The sequence below is a fragment of the Helianthus annuus genome, chromosome 8, assembly GCF_002127325.2.
Source record: "Helianthus annuus cultivar XRQ/B chromosome 8, HanXRQr2.0-SUNRISE, whole genome shotgun sequence".
NCBI classification, from domain to species: Eukaryota; Viridiplantae; Streptophyta; class Magnoliopsida; order Asterales; family Asteraceae; genus Helianthus; species Helianthus annuus.
In genome coordinates this window covers 3,065,409-3,081,841 of record NC_035440.2, presented here as the reverse complement: position 1 = coordinate 3,081,841, position 16,433 = coordinate 3,065,409, and the positions used below count along the sequence as shown (strand labels likewise).

Here is a 16,433-nt window from a genome sequence, read left to right as displayed (position 1 = left end):
ATCAACTTCTCGAGAAAATCCATTTGTTTTGTGCAAAACATGATATTCAAACCGTGGACATGGCTGGAAATTATATCAATGACACAGGTTACAGACCCAAAAGAAAAAGGTACAATCTCACCAATCAACATTATTATAATTTTGAGTGTTTCAATACTGTTGTCGATATGGAAATTCAAGATGGTGATCGCTTTAATGAAATTAACACAAATTAACACGGAATTACTTCAAAACATGTCTGCTTTCATCCCATATGACTCATTTTCTAAGTTTGATGCATCAAAGTTAATGAGATTGTGTGAGCTTTATCCATATGATTTTGATAATGGGGAGAAAATTGTTCTTTCACATCAACTTGGCTTGTACATCGATAGCGTGCGAAAAGACAAGAGATTTGCTAACTTGAAGGGTATTGCTGATCTTGCTAGAGTTATGGTGGAAACAAGGAATCATATTAATTTTCATTTGGTGTATCGATTATTAAAGCTAACATTGGTTTTGCCTGTTGCACTGCAACCGTCGAGAGATGTTTTTCAGCAGTGAAGATAGTATAGACAAATTTGCGCAATCGGATTGGTGAAGACTTTTTGAATGCTTGTGTAATTTGTAGTGTCGAAAAAGAAGCACTTGAAAGTGTCACGAACGGAGCTGTGATCGACCGTTTTTCAAAAGATGAAATCACATAGAGGACAATTATAATCAATTTTTTCTTTTATTATATGTAATGAACTATTTTGTTTTATTATATCTAATGAAGTTTGTTGCTTTGACTTATTTATGAGGTTTATGTAATGTAATTCTTTTGACCCAAGCTATTTTGGATTGACCTTTCTAGTCTGGCCGATTCTAGGCGGACTTATTTTTGGCACCCACTGACTAAAATTCATGGATCCGCCACTGGGCCGGAGCTTTACGCCGTTGGTCATGGCTCATGGCATGGTTGGTCAACGAATAGTAAATGCACATGGTCTTAAGGTCCAGTCAAAAAAATTTTTTGTAAACAATTTTATCTTGACAATCTGATCTTATACGGTGTACGTTTAGTGTTCGCTTGGAAACCTTGTACGTATAGTATTCATTTCACAATTCTAATTTCATTAGTCTAGGGTCTACTTATCCGAGTTACCCTAATAATTAATTGATTAAACTTGTGGAAAAACAAGGATTACCTTACACCCTTTCCAGAGTTCTTTTTGCTGGCCCCTTATCAACACTAGACAACCAAGCTTTCTTGGCTGGAAATTTGATGGGAATGATGATGCTGGATACCTATCCCAATAAATCCACCGAAGTTTCTTCATGTTTGCAACAACATGAGGAAGACGTGGATGTTCGACATAACTTGACAAAACTAATACTTCATTTTCCTGCGTTAGTTAATCAAGGGAACCAAATTGTGTCAGTATCCATAACCAAACGTCATCAGATTAACATATAATATAATTTTAACAAAGCTAGCTTTTACCATTAACGTTCCAGCCTCCATAGCACAACACTCTAGAATATCATTTTTTTTCCATATTCTACTATGTTTTTCTGGATGATTAGGGTGTGCCCCTCTTATAATGTAGTGGGCCATTTCTTCTATCAAGTCATGCATATCAACTATTCCATTTGAAACTTTTATGAGAGACTTTTGTATCAACACCTTTACCCCTATACGAGGGTGAAAACTGCAAGCATCAAGCACCATCATTGCCTCATCTATCAGAGATCTCCTAAAGTAACATGCAATATCTAAGAATAACTCTTTTTCGTCAGGCATTAGTCCATCATAACTTATTTTGAGTCTTTCCATGACCTTAATATCGGGAATGCATTTTAACTTGGTCAAAGCACTCGACCACTCATCTTTATCTTTGTCATATAGAAAAGAACCTAGAACTTCAAGTGCTAATGGGAGCCCACCAGCATAAGAAACTACATCTTGTGAAAGTTTCTCATAATCTTCTACAGGTTTTTCTTTCCGATATGCATGTCTGCTAAACAGCTTGATAGCCTCATCGTGTGATAACAAACTTACTTCATAGATCGCGTCTATCTTGCGTGTTAGCAAATGCTCATCCCTGGTAGTGATTATTATCCGACTTCCCTCACCAAACCAATCATGTGATCCGGCTAACGCCTCTAGTTGCTCAAGGTCATCAACATCATCAAGAACAACTAAAACTCTTTTACGACATAACCTTCTTTCTATCATGCTTCTTCCTTCTATCTCACTCTCTACCACCACATTAGTTTTCAGAACACTTGATAAAAAATGTTCTTGCAGCTTTTTCAGGCCATGCTTGCTTGATTCATCACGAATCTTCTCAAGAAGACAGTGAGCTTCAAATTGATGAGAGATTTCTGTATACGCAGCAGATGCGAGGGTAGTTTTACCACCACCTCCAACCCCCCATATTCCAACCATGCGCACACCACCAGACCCAATTTCCAACTTTGATTTCAAATCTTGCAAACGAGTCACTATTCCAATCAAATCTCTTTTGACCTTTGTAGTCAGCCTACTGGAAATTCTACCAACAATGTCTTTGATGCATTTAGCTTCATGTCTACACATTGAGTACATTAGGATAATTAGAAAGTACTTGTAGTAACTAGTAACTACTTTTCAGCATTCGCTTACAACTTTCAATATTCATATAATTTCAATTTAAGAACTTGACATTAATTTAGAAAGTAATCTATATTATAATGATATAATAAAATTTTCATGAAACATATGTTTGTTTTCTGAAACAATTCCCAATAACATGTAAGTTTTTTTATTTATACATAACTCAGTTGAAAGTGTCAGCTTTAGTAACATGTACAATTAAGTTAAAGAATGCAAACATCTTAGCTATTTTTTTTTTCAAAAAATTATTTATACATAACTCAGTTGAAAGTGTCAGCTAGTAACATGTACAATTAAGTTAAAGAATGCAAACATCTTAGCTAATTTTTTTTTTCAAAAAAAGTAGAGAAAATTACCCGTTTGCAAAATCCTTGGGGACCCATCCAGAAAGGTTGCCTGCTTTTACAAGAGCACTTCTCCATGATTCAACTTTGTGTTAGATTTCTGAGTTTAGGGTTTTGAATAACGAAACTATATTGTGTTCATAAAATGAATTAGTGATCCATCCGGTTACAAACAATGTATATATATACAGATACATATCACGGCCATAACTGCCGTTTTATAAAAAAATAAATAAATAGATAATTATATATATAACTATATATAAATATGATCGAGCCTTATAATCATTTATCTAACACCCTCCCGTAAGCTTGATCATATCAGATTCATATGCAGCAATTCTTTTATTCGAATGAAATCCTTGGGTTGGAGAGCCTTAGTCATGATGTCTGCCAATTGTTCTTTTGTAGTGCAGAACAATACTTCAACCTCGCCTTTCTTTATTAAATCTCTAATGAAGTGATATTTGACTCTTATGTGTTTGCTTTTACCGTGATATACCGGGTCTTTAGCAAGACATATGGTTGATTTGTTATCACAAAATATAGGAATAGGATATTCTTTCTTGCCCAGCAGATCATTTAGAATTCCTTTAATCCATAAAGCTTGACACCCAGCTAGAGATAGTGCCATGTACTCAGCCTCAGTTGAAGATAATGCAACTACCTTCTGTTTCTTCGATTGCCAAGATATGGGTCCAGTTCCTAGATGAAATATATATCCTGAAGTACTTTTGCTATCATCTATATTACCTGCATAATCACTGTCACTGAACCCTATTAAATGTTTCTTTCCCCCTTTTGAATATGTAACTCCTTGTTCTTGGGTCCCCTTGATGTATTTTAGTATGCGTTTAGCTGCTTCCCAGTGACTTTTCTTTGGGCATTCCATGAACCTACTTATCTTACTCACTGCGAACATGATGTCTGGCCTCGTATTTGTCAGATACATTAGGCTCCCCACTAAACTACGATATAACCCTTCGTCTACAAATTCTTCTGGATCCTCTTTAGATAATTTTAAACCATATTCCATTGGCGTTGATACCGTGTTGGAATGCGTCATCCTGTATTTTGCTAAAAGATTTTTCATATACTTCCTTTGAGACAGGGTTATATTTCCCTTCTCATAAGTAACCTCCATGCCTAGAAAATAATGTAACCGACCCATGTCTGTCATTTCGAACGCTTCTTTCATTGATTCTTTGAAATCTGTAATTAGTTTCTCTGAACTACTTGCTATTATTAGATCATCCACATAGAGACAAATGACAATTTTTCCATCATTTGTATCCTTGATGTATAGTGTATGCTCGTAGATGCATTTTCTAAAATTGTTTTGAATGAAATATGCGTCTATCCGACTATACCACGCTCTTGGAGCTTGTTTTAAACCATACAAAGCTCGTTTTAGAAAACATACCTTGTTCTCTTCTCCTTTCTTTACATACCCTTGAGGTTGTTCTATATATACCCGTTCTTCTAAGTTGCCGTTTAAAAACGCTGTTTTTACATCCATTTGATGGAGGTGCCAACCATATTCTGCTGCAAGGGCTAACACCAATCGAACTGTCTCGAATCTGATTACAGGTGCAAAGACTTCCTGGTAATCTATGCCGTACTTCTGCTTATATCCTTTCACAACTAATCTGGCCTTGTACTTATCTACATTGCCCTTTTCATCAAATTTCGTCTTGTAAATCCATTTGACTCCAATCGGCTTTTGTTGTGATGGAGGATCTACAAGTTCCCACGTGTGATTTTTATGAATGGATTCTATCTCGTTATCCATTGCTTCTAACCATTTAGGATCTTGACTTGCTTCTTCATAAGATGTGGGATCTGAACTAGTGAAAAGAACAAAATTAATCACTTGATTCTCTCTATATTTCTGTTTAACCTCCGCTTCTGTCAGTGCTTTCGTCCTTCGATAGACATTCTTCACAGTTTTTGTACGAATAACTTCATTTTCTGAATCTGATGTGGACGAACTATCTCCATGATCTGCTGGTGCATTTGATGTCTCATTTTCAGGAAGTATCTCATCATTTTCAGCTGCTGACACGTTGTTGTGTTCCGAGATATCATCAGCAGGTGATGATTCATGTTCATGAGGTATCTCCTCATTCTCTTGTGTCACATTTGATTCTGTCTGTGTTTGTGTCACAACCTCATTATCATCCGGTATTATGACCGGAGTCTTGGAATTCTCTAATGGCAGAACCCACTGTTTGTCTTCATCAAACACTACATCACGACTAATAATGATTTTGTTTGTTTGAGGATTATATAGCTTGTAACCCTTACTATGTTCACTATACCCAACGAACACCGCCTTTTCTGTTTTTTCATTTAACTTATCTCGATGTTGCTTTGGAACATGCACATAGGCTAAGCAACCAAAAATCTTTAGATGTTCTACATTTGGTTTAACTCCATACCAGGCTTCATATGGAGTTACATTAGGCCGGGTCTTGGTGATGGTTCGATTCAGTATGTACGTTGCACAAGCTATTGCTTCTGCCCAGTAGTTATTCGGTAAACGTTTGATATTCATCATACTTCTACTTAACTCCATCAATGTCCTATTTTTCCTTTCTGCCACTCCGTTCTGCTGAGGCGTGTAACTAGTTGTAAGTTGGTGACGTATGCCATTTTCTTTTAGATAGTCTTGGAATATCTTGCTGCAATATTCACCCCCACGATCTGTTCTTAAGGTTTTGATTAAGTGTTCTGACTGTCTTTCATTCAAGGTCTTGAAGGCTTTAAAGAAATTCAACGCTTCTGATTTGAATTTGAGAAAGTACACCCAAGTCTTCCTTGAATAATCATCGATGAATGTAATGAAATATCTACATCCTCCTATTGATTCAGTCCTCATAGGTCCGCAAATGTCAGAGTGAATCAGTTGCAAGGGCTTACTAGCTTGCCATGTGGTTTTCTTTTGAAAAGCTTTCCTTGACTGTTTACCCGAAACACAACCCTCACATACATCCCCATCCTTCGTTATCTTCGGCAAACCAAACACCAATCCCTTATTCTCCATTTTGATTAACGTATCCATGTTGACGTGTCCATATCTCCTATGCCAGAGTGACGATGTTTCCTTCATGGTCATGGTCATTACAAGATGTAAGTCATTGACTGGCCGAAGAGGAAACATCTTGTTACGTGTCATGTTAATGTTTCCAACAATTTCATCGTTTGCATCCTTAATTATGCAGTGATTTTCTTTGAAGTAAACTGCATATCCTTTTTCGATGAGTTGCCCTACGCTTAAAAGATTATGTTTTAAGCCCTTTACATAGAACACCTTCGGTATTCTCCGAATTTTATCTCTGATTGTAATTGAAACTTCACCACATCCTTGTACTTCCAGCCGTTTATCGTCCCCAGTTCTTACTTCCTTCTTTATCGATTCATCTAAGTTGATGAAGAGTTCCCTGTTTCCCGTCATGTGGTTACTGCAACCACTATCCAAATACCAACAATCATCCTTGATTGTTTCCTCCATATTGAAGATCATGAACATTGTGTCTTCTTGTTCATTACTTTCTTCATCTCTATGAATCAAAACGTTGTCAGGTTTTTCATAATCATCCTTTCGATGACAAAACTTGGCCGTGTGACCCATCTTCTGACAATTATAACATCTAACTGTGCTCCAATTTCGACCCTTACTTTTCCCGCGTCCTTTTGTGTCATTCCGTGATGAACTATAGCGGTCTTGACTTGAATTTTGCATTTGAAATGCATGTTCAGTGGGTGTATCTTCATATCGTTTCAATCTCAATTCATGAGATTGTAGTATACCCATTAATTCCTCAGTCGAAATATTTTCTAAATTTTTTGTTTCTTCCACAGTTATTACCACCGATTCATAGTTTCGAGTTAAACTTCGTAGAATTTTTTCTACAATTCTTTGTTCACTAATTGATTCCTCGTTCATCCTTAATTGATTAACTATAAGAATCGTCCGATTAAAATAATCTTCTATAGATTCCCCTTCCCTCATTTTTAACGAATCAAATTCACATCGAAGAGATTGAAGTTTAATCGTTTTTACCCGATTTTCTCCACGGTATGATTTATGCAGGATGTTCCACGCCTCTTTTGATGATGTTGCCAGTGCAATCCTCTCGAATATAGTTTCACTTACAGATTGAAATAAGATATATAACGCCCGTTTATCTTTTTTGACTGCATCTCTGTGCGTTGAAATCGCTTCTTCCGTTGGATTAGTGCCTAATTCTCGAATTCCTTCATTAACTACATTCCACAGTTCTTGAGATTCAAGTAAAACTTTCACTTGAATGTGCCAGTGGTAGTAGTTTTGCCCTGTGAATTTTGGAAGTTGAGTTTGAATTCCCTGTCCCTGATTCATGCTTCGAGAATTGATGATTTCTTGAATTTGATCTGTATGGCTCTGATACCACTTTGTTAGATTTCTGAGTTTAGGGTTTTGAATAACGAAACTATATTGTGTTCATAAAATGAATTAGTGATCCATCCGGTTACAAACAATGTATATATATACAGATACATATCACGGCCATAACTGCCGTTTTATAAAAAAATAAATAAATAGATAATTATATATATAACTATATATAAATATGATCGAGCCTTATAATCATTTATCTAACACTTTGTTCATATGCTCTAACTCATGTTTGGCAAATGATTCTTCAATTTTCCCCTTTAGTTTTCTGACATCTGAGGGATCTATGTCATAAAATATGGGCATAACGATTTTCCCTATCTCGTCCATGCATTCAATAATATATGCAAGCTCATCCAAGCACCAAGATGACTCTGCATAGTTTTTAGAGAATACAATAACGGCAATCTGTGATTCCCGGATAGCCTTCAAGAGCGATTGACCGATTGACTCACCCCGAGCAAGTGTTTCGTCATCCTTGTATGTGTAGATTCCTTGTTGATCAAGAGCTGAGTAGAGATGATCCACAAAGTTCTTGCGCGTATCTTCTCCTCTAAAACTCATGAACACATCATATTTCCATGATGTGGGAATCAAGTGAGAAGAGGACGACGAAGACGCCATTGATCTGTGGAATTTGTTTGAGATTCGTATAAAAAAAGGAGTGGAAATCAGATACACAAAGATATATGTGGTTTTAAATAGCTGATCAATATATTAGCCAACTACTTTATCATAAAGATATGTGGGTCAACAGAAGATTTCAATATTTCACATTGGATCCCTTTATCTATTTGTATTTTCTTAACCGACAATATCAAGAGAAAATTGTGTAACTACTCAGCTAATAAATGGCTGGAAATGAACTTAGAAAAAAATGTGTGGGTTTAGGTGGAATTTCAACCCAGTTACGAATAAATGTGCTGATCCGCGTTGTGTTTAATTTATTTCAACCGTGTCAAAAGGGACACATGAGTAAGCCATTTCCAATGCATACAACATCCTAAATAGTTCTGTTCAACTGTTTCAGATTGTTAATATATTATTAACTGTTTTCGTAACAAGAAATGAATGATTTTACTGTTTATAATATTCTAAAGGAATGGATGTTGATACATATTTTGTGGATACGGCTCGGCTCGGTTCGACTCGGCTACGAAGTGAAGACCGTAGTCAAGACATCCTCCTGTCTTGACTCGGTATGCTCGTATTGCTTACGTGTTACTTATATGTTTTACTGTTCTCTGTTTGTTTGGCCCAACAAGTCAAAGCCCATCATTAAGGAAGCCCAAGCACAACATGACAACTTAAGTCTAATTCATGTTGGGCCTTTTATGTATGTGGGCCGGATACACTCAACAGATGGCGAAGTCCTTTTATAACGAACCTTAAGGTTCGTCGGGATGTGAAGGTGACCAAGGTTTGAACCTTCGTCACATGTGAAGGTTCGGCTTCAACCTTCGCCGACTTCATGAAGGTTCGTCACACATGTGTAAGGTTCGCCGAAGATTGCACTATATATACAGCAGACTGAAGACACACATAGTTAGAGAAGTCTGAATGGATTTCACAGAGCGAACACACTGTAAACACACACACTGAGAGTTTATAAGGATATCTTGTAAACATTGCTTTGTAACGGTTGCATACACATTAATATAATGGAGTGTTAATCGTTGAATCTTTGTGTTTATTATTCGTAACTTGGTTTAACTTACCCGTTTGGATTCCGTACTCTCGAGTATGTCGGAAAATAGGAATAGAGGTTTAACTCGATCCTCCGGGTGGACCTACAATTGGTATCAAGATTTGACTTTTTATTATTGGTAAACGGCATTAAGGTTAAGCGAGAGTAATCCACATTGGAAAATCGTTTTTGTAAATATCTTTGTGTTTTTAAAATTATTGTAAGTTTGTTGATTTTAGGGGGAGTAAATTCAAACCTGAAAATTCAAAAACATCAAAAAATTTCAAAACTCAAAAACAATAGAAAAACAAAAATGAGTTTCCTGGCGAGCAAAAAAAAATGATAGTACATCAGTGGTCTGTCCAAACATCTTTAAACTGAAATGCAAAATGAAAAATGTTAAGCAGCTCTATATAAGATGTATCAGTAGGCTCACAATCATCTTAAAGTGTGCAGGGTGACATAAACTTAAATCGACCGAAGACTGTGTGGGAACCACTCATTGGCATATGGTCTTAGTACCGAAATTTCATTTCAGAGATTGCCGAGGTTCTGAGATATGTGGTGTGACACTTCGGGTCTTCCTGAACGCTACTTGGATGTACAATTAAATTTGTGAAATTCTATGTGAAATGCATACGAACTCTGTGGATCTTAGGTAACATGATCTTACATGCTATGTGACCTCATGTGCTACATGGGTTATATGTTTATTTTGTGAACTTTTGTGAACTACGTGTATGAACGTATGACACTAGGGTATCAGCGAGTCTATAATTAGAGCGAATCGTATGTCTTAGCTTAAATTTCGAGGTCGAAATTCCTGTAACATGGGGAGAATGTGACAACTTGAACCCTTGATCCTGATCGACGAGAAACGAGCATTTTATTAATGCTCGTGTTCACTATCATTCATTTATTATTGCTATTACCGTCATTATAGTTTTAATTATTTATGTATTATTTAATTATAAAACGGGCCAATACGACGGAGCGAGACACATAACATTGCGAATTCAAACACGCTTGGGCTAGGCCCAACCCAACTCACCTAAGCCTAAACCCTAGACCTATATAATACCACTTAAACCCCTCACCCCATTTTATCTAAAACCCTAAACTTCTCACACCAGCCGCACACCCCTATCCCCCGCCCCTTCTCTCTCAATCAAGAACTTCCGGCGACCGGAGCATATTCCGGCGCCTCATTTTCCGGCGAACCAGCTCTGGCCACACCGCAGCCTCAGTGACACCCTCCTCCTTCCTCTCTCCCACACGCAAACCCACTCACCTTCACCTTCCCCTCCTTCTCTGCTGAACCGATGACCGAAACACATCTCCGGCGACGGTGGAGCCGTCTACAGCAGCGACGGTGGTGGCGGAGCCGCAACAACGGCGGCCGCACCGGAAATGGCGGCAGGTGGACCTTCACAACAGTAGTTCCGGTAGAAACCAATCTGAGCAGCAACGTTAGCAACAGCAGTGGGTTTGGAGGTGGGTTTCGGGTAGCACGGAGGAGCAATGGCAGCCCATACAAGCACACTCGTTTCTTCATAACCCTTTGGTCAGTCTATAATTTTCTTTGATTATTTTGCATCCTTGTGGTTTATTTTTAGCTGGGTATATGTTGACTTACTACTTGTCTAAATCTACACAGTGGTTCGATTTATTTATGTGATTTGGGGTTTTTATATATGTGATGGTTGTATGAATGATTAATTAGGAATTTAGATATTGAACGATGATGAATTTGTGAAATGAGAGTGTATAAAAATGATGGTTAGTGCCTATTTATCTTATAACCCTTTTGTGGCTTTTATTTGAAAGAATGTTTGTAAATAATCTATTGATTAATGTAGAACAGTAAGGACTATTAGTGCAAAAGTGTTAACTATTTTTTTTAGTAGAAATGATTTGGTTGAATGAAAGCATATGTGTTTCTTTTAAATGACTGATGATGAAAATATGGACCGTTAGAATAATTCTAAAAAGGGTACTCTTGATGTTTGGTATTCAAATATGTTTTTATGTTTGATGGTGACGATATTTGAGATGAAAATGGGTACTTTTACATGTTTGGTAGAGATTTTTAATAGTATTGGGACAAGCTGCTCATTGTATATGAACATATGCTGGTTGAATAATTAAATGGGGTTTTGAAATGAGTCACAAATGAGGTGATTAGCATAATGGGTGCTTCATGTTTTGAATGGTTAAAATGAATGATGATGTGCAACTGTTGATGTTTTGATGTTCCCTGCTACGATTGATACGCAACTTGTTTTGGTAGTAATGTATGATAGGAAATGTTGACTGATCATATGAGAAATGTTGGATGAATATGAATGTGAAAACCCTAGATGATGAACTGTTTAAATGATGCCAAAAATATTTGAAATTTGTTGTTTTGATATGATTCGGTGATTGTACGGTATTGAAAACATGTTAATGAAATTTGGTTGGACAGTACATGTTAATGAAAATTGATTGGATAATACTGATCTGGCTAAGGGTTCTAGAAACATCAGCATAAGTTTGCGAGTCGAGACCTTATGGTTGCGACTCGAGACCATCGATTGACAACTCGAAACCAGACATCATGCTCCAGGAGTCGAGACCAGCTTGGTTACCACTTGAGATCTCCTGATCTCGACTCGAGACCTGACTTGAGACCTCTACGGTTGCGACTCAAATGTTCACAACTCGAGACGAGTTGTTGCGACTTAGAATCCAGAGGTTGCGACTCGAGACCACCCGGTTTCGACTAGACCACTCTACTTAGTTATGGGCCGCTCAATGTGATGTCATGTTTTGGGCTGTGTACTACTGTTGCTGTCTAACTGTTACTGTTTAACTGCTCATATGTTAGGATAGGCCCAATAACGTATATGCCAGTATGACTTACGTGCTATGTGTAGTTTGTACGTGACATTTTTCTTGCATGAGAACCTAATAAATATTTAATAACCATAATAGGGTATGGTTGACCAACGTAACACGAGTAAACTGTCAACCGAGCAAAGCAAAGGTGAGTTCACTACTTTTTACTTAAAGCATGCGTTCCCGGTGGTTGGGAAACGGAACGAAACAACTTTTCCTGGTTTGGAATTGCTTACTCTCTCCTTGTGCGGGATGCGGTATTTCTATCTCCTTATGTGGGATACGGGTAACAACACTATCCCCTGTGAGGGATACAAACCTACTTTTCTCCCCTTGTGCGGGACTCTTAGTTAATTACTGTTTATATGGAAATGCAACGAGCAACACTAAACGAAACTCTATCACTGAAGTCCCTACTACTAAATACCGATTAGTCGCCGGGGCCAGGCGAACGGGTTATTAGTTGATAGCGCTATTTAGGTCCTACTAGCCTCACACCGTGCCCGTGTATGGGATCGGGAGTGAACTAATAGACTCTTGCAGTCCGTCAAAGATGATAGAACATTGACAAACGGGGCACTTTACGGAAACGTACGGTCACATGAGTATTCGGTATTGGGAAAAAAAAACAGTTGTCGCTTACTTATGGGGTAGCTCCCCATGGCATGTATAAACGAGTAAATTAACTGGTTAAAACAAGTTGCCGTATCAATCGTAGCGGGGAACATCAAAACATCAACAGTTGCACATCATCATTCATTTTAACCATTCAAAACGTGAAGCACCCATTATACTAATCACCTCATCTGTGACTCATTTCAAAACCCCATTTAATTATTCAACCAGCATATGTTCAGATACAATGAGCAGCTTGTCCCAATACTATTAAGAATCTCTACCAAACATGTAAAAGTACCCATTTTCATCTCAAATATCATCACCATCAAACATAAAAACATATTTGAATAACAAACATCAAGAGTACCCTTTTTAGAATTATTCTAACGGTCCATATTTTCATCATCAGTCATTTAAAAGAAACACATATGCTTTCATTCAACCAAATCATTTCTACTAAAAGAAATAGTTAACACTTTTGCACTAACAGTCCTTACTGTTCTACATTAATCAATAGATTATTTACAAACATTCTTTCAAATAAAAGCCACAAAAGGGTTATAAGATAAATAGGCACTAACCATCATTTTTATACACTCTCATTTCACAAATTCATCATCGTTCAATATCTAAATTCCTAATTAATCATTCATACAACCATCACATATATAAAAACCCCAAATCACATAAATAAATCGAACCACTGTGTAGATTTATACAAGTAGTAAGTCAACATATACCCAGCTAAAAATAAACCACAAGGATGCAAAATAATCAAAGAAAATTATGGACTGACCAAAGGGTTATGAATAAACGAGTGTGCTTGTATGGGCTGCCATTGCTCCTCCGTGCTACCCGAAACCCACCTCCAAACCCACTGCTGTTGCTAACGTTGCTGCTCAGATTGGTTTCTACCGGAACTGCTGTTGTGAAGGTCCACCTGCCGCCATTTCCAGTGCGGCCGCCGTTGCTGCGGCTCCGCCACCACCGTCGCTGCTGTAGACGGCTCCACCGTTGCCGGAGATGTGTTTCGGTCATCGGTTCAGCAGAGAAGGAGGGGAAGGTGAAGGTGAGTGGGTTTGCGTGTGGGAGAGAGGAAGGAGGAGGGTGTCACTGAGGCTGCGGTGTGGCCATAGCTGGTTTGCCAGAAAACGAGGCGCCGGAATATGCTCCGGTCGCCGGAAGTTCTTGATCGAGAGAGAAGGGGCGGGGGATAGGGGTGTGCGGCTGGTGTGAGAAGTTTAGGGTTTTAGATAAAATGGGGTGAGGGGTTTAAGTGGTATTATATAGGTCTAGGGTTTAGGCTTAGGTGAGTTGGGTTGGGCCTAGCCCAAGCATGTTTGAATTCGCAATGTTATGTGCCTCGCTCCGTTGTATTGGCCCGTTTTATAATTAAATAATACATAAATAATTAAAACTATAATGACAGTAATAGCAATAATAAATGAATGATAGTGAACACGAGCATTAATAAAATGCTCGTTTCTCGTCGATCAGGATCAAGGGTTCGAGTTGTCACATTCTCCCCATGTTACAGGAATTTCGTCCTCGAAATTTAAGCTAAGACATACGATTCGCTCTAATTATAGACTCGCTGATAACCTAGTGTCATACGTTCATACACGTAGTTCACAAAAGTTCACAAAATAAATATATAACCCATGTAGCACATAAGGTCACATAGCATGTAAGATCATGTTACCTAAGATCCACAGAGTTCGTATGCATTTCACATAGAATTTCACAAATTTAATTGTACATCCAAGTAGCGTTCAGGTAGACCCGAAGTGTCACATTATCCCCAAGTTCAAGGAATTTCGTCCCGAAATTTAGCACGCAGCCACTGACAAGCTAGTGTGTTTAAACGTTTTCGTAGGGCGTCACATCACCCCCTGTTGGTTTGAAATTTCTTCCCGAAATTTAGTGGTAGCTTCAGTGCTGGAAGTAATGTTTGTAAACAACTGGGATACATGCGCATCAGCTGGTTTTCCCGTTCCCAGGTAAACCCTGGGCCACAACGTGAGTTACAACGAACTCGTTCTGTTGGTTACACTACGCTCGAGGGTTTTGATTTCTTGATCCTTGATCTCAACCGGTTTCTGAACGAAGCGTAGTTTGTTGCTGATCACGAGTTCCTAAAAAGGAATAACGAATGTTGCATCTGACAGACAGTTATTCAGATTAGGCAGGTGAAAGACGTTGTGTACCGCACTCGGCTCTTCAGGCTGGTTTAGTCTATAGCAACCTTATCGATCCTCTCGGTAAATTTCGAACGGTCCAATCATATCGCAGATTAAGTTTGCCCTGTTTGTCAAAACGTACCACACCCTTCCAGGGTGAAACTTTAAGTAGAACCCAGTCTCCGACTCGGAGTTCTAGAGGTTTCCTACGCTTATCCGCGTAGCCTTTCTGACGGTCTGGAGCTGCCGCCATGAGTTATCTATTCTGGGCAATCCTACCCGTTGTGTCAAGTGCAAGTTCTGGGCCGGTAATTTGGCTTCCGCCCAACACAAAGGTGACCGGCATCTGCGTCCGTGCAATGCCTCCAATGATGCTGCCTGAATGCCAATGCGGTGGCAGTGGTCGGAAGAGATTCTACAAGGGGAAGTGTCACTCGTGTCCAAGGACGATAATACATGTTCTCAGCATGCGTTGGAGTGTTTGGATGGTGCGTTTGGCCTGACCATCTGTTTGCAGGCGATAAGTGGTGCTCGTGCCTAACTGTGAGCCAAAGGTTTTTGTATTCAGTCTGAGACGAATCGGATACAGAACGTAGGTTTCGATCAAAAGTGATAGAAGTTGGCACTCCGTGCCCCCACAACTACTTCTATTAAGTAGATGGTTGTAGGTTCAGAAACTTATCGGTTTCTTTGGTTGTGTGTCGTTACTAGCAGACATTTCACCAATGCCTTGGATGGGACAAGATAAGATAGAAGCACCTCGTAGAATATCTTTCAATTGCTGGAGTTGCGGATTATTGTGCACCTTCCTAATGCCAGGTGATACTCTTTAGGGTCAAAACCGTGAGGGGTTTCGTATATGGTCGAGAAAAGCGGGCTTTTGCGACGTTAAAAGGTTGTGCGTTGGAAACTTAGCGCAAGGTGGTTTGCGTTGTAGAAGTACCAGGGTAGAGCCTAGGAGTCGTTCTAATTCCCACTGGTTTTCGGAATAGGTCCAGACGTCGTCGAAAGAAACAATTGTAGGATGGAATAAATTCGAGTGTCGTAACTAGGTGTTAATCGTATCAGGTTCGGAGAGCAACGCTTCTGGTACCTTTACCCCCGGGGTACCCTTGGCTCGTTGCTCCAACGAGTAACATTCGAAGGAGTAATTTGTTCAAACGGAGATTCGTGCAGAGTAGAGTAGGACAAGGATCATGGAATCTGTGAATCATAACATGAGTAGCGAGATAATGCAAGAAGGGTAGTCGTAACCGATGCGTTCAATTTGAGACAAAACATGAAGGCTTTGGGATCGGCAATAGGGGTTTATCTGACGTCGATGAGGTAGCTGGTCGTACACAAGTTATGGGTGTAAAAGAATGTCGTTTGCTGACAAAGGGTGTTACGTTGATTGGGTTAGCACAAAAAGAAGTAGCTAGCGAGGGATAGTCGTCGTGCGGGTCTGTAGGTTTTAGGGTCTATTGAGACGTCAGGCAGGATGTGACTCCTTAAATCGGTGAGAAACCCAGTTCGAGTGGATCGTTCTAAGTCGTGCGAACGAGTTCGGAGTAGCGCTTGCGTCGTCGAGGGGTTCGATGTGAAATTGCGAAAACAAGTTTTCGAGAAAGCACGATTGAAGAAATACGTTGTTGAATTTCAAGGGCGAAAAAGTTTGTCGGCT

General features: G+C 38.9%; 1 pseudogene; it reads right to left on the bottom strand.

The window, feature by feature from the left end:
- Window positions 1-1,399: 1,399 nt before the first annotated feature.
- Window positions 1,400-10,647, bottom strand: LOC118481326 (annotated as a pseudogene).
- Between the last annotated feature and the right edge of the window lie 5,786 nt (window positions 10,648-16,433).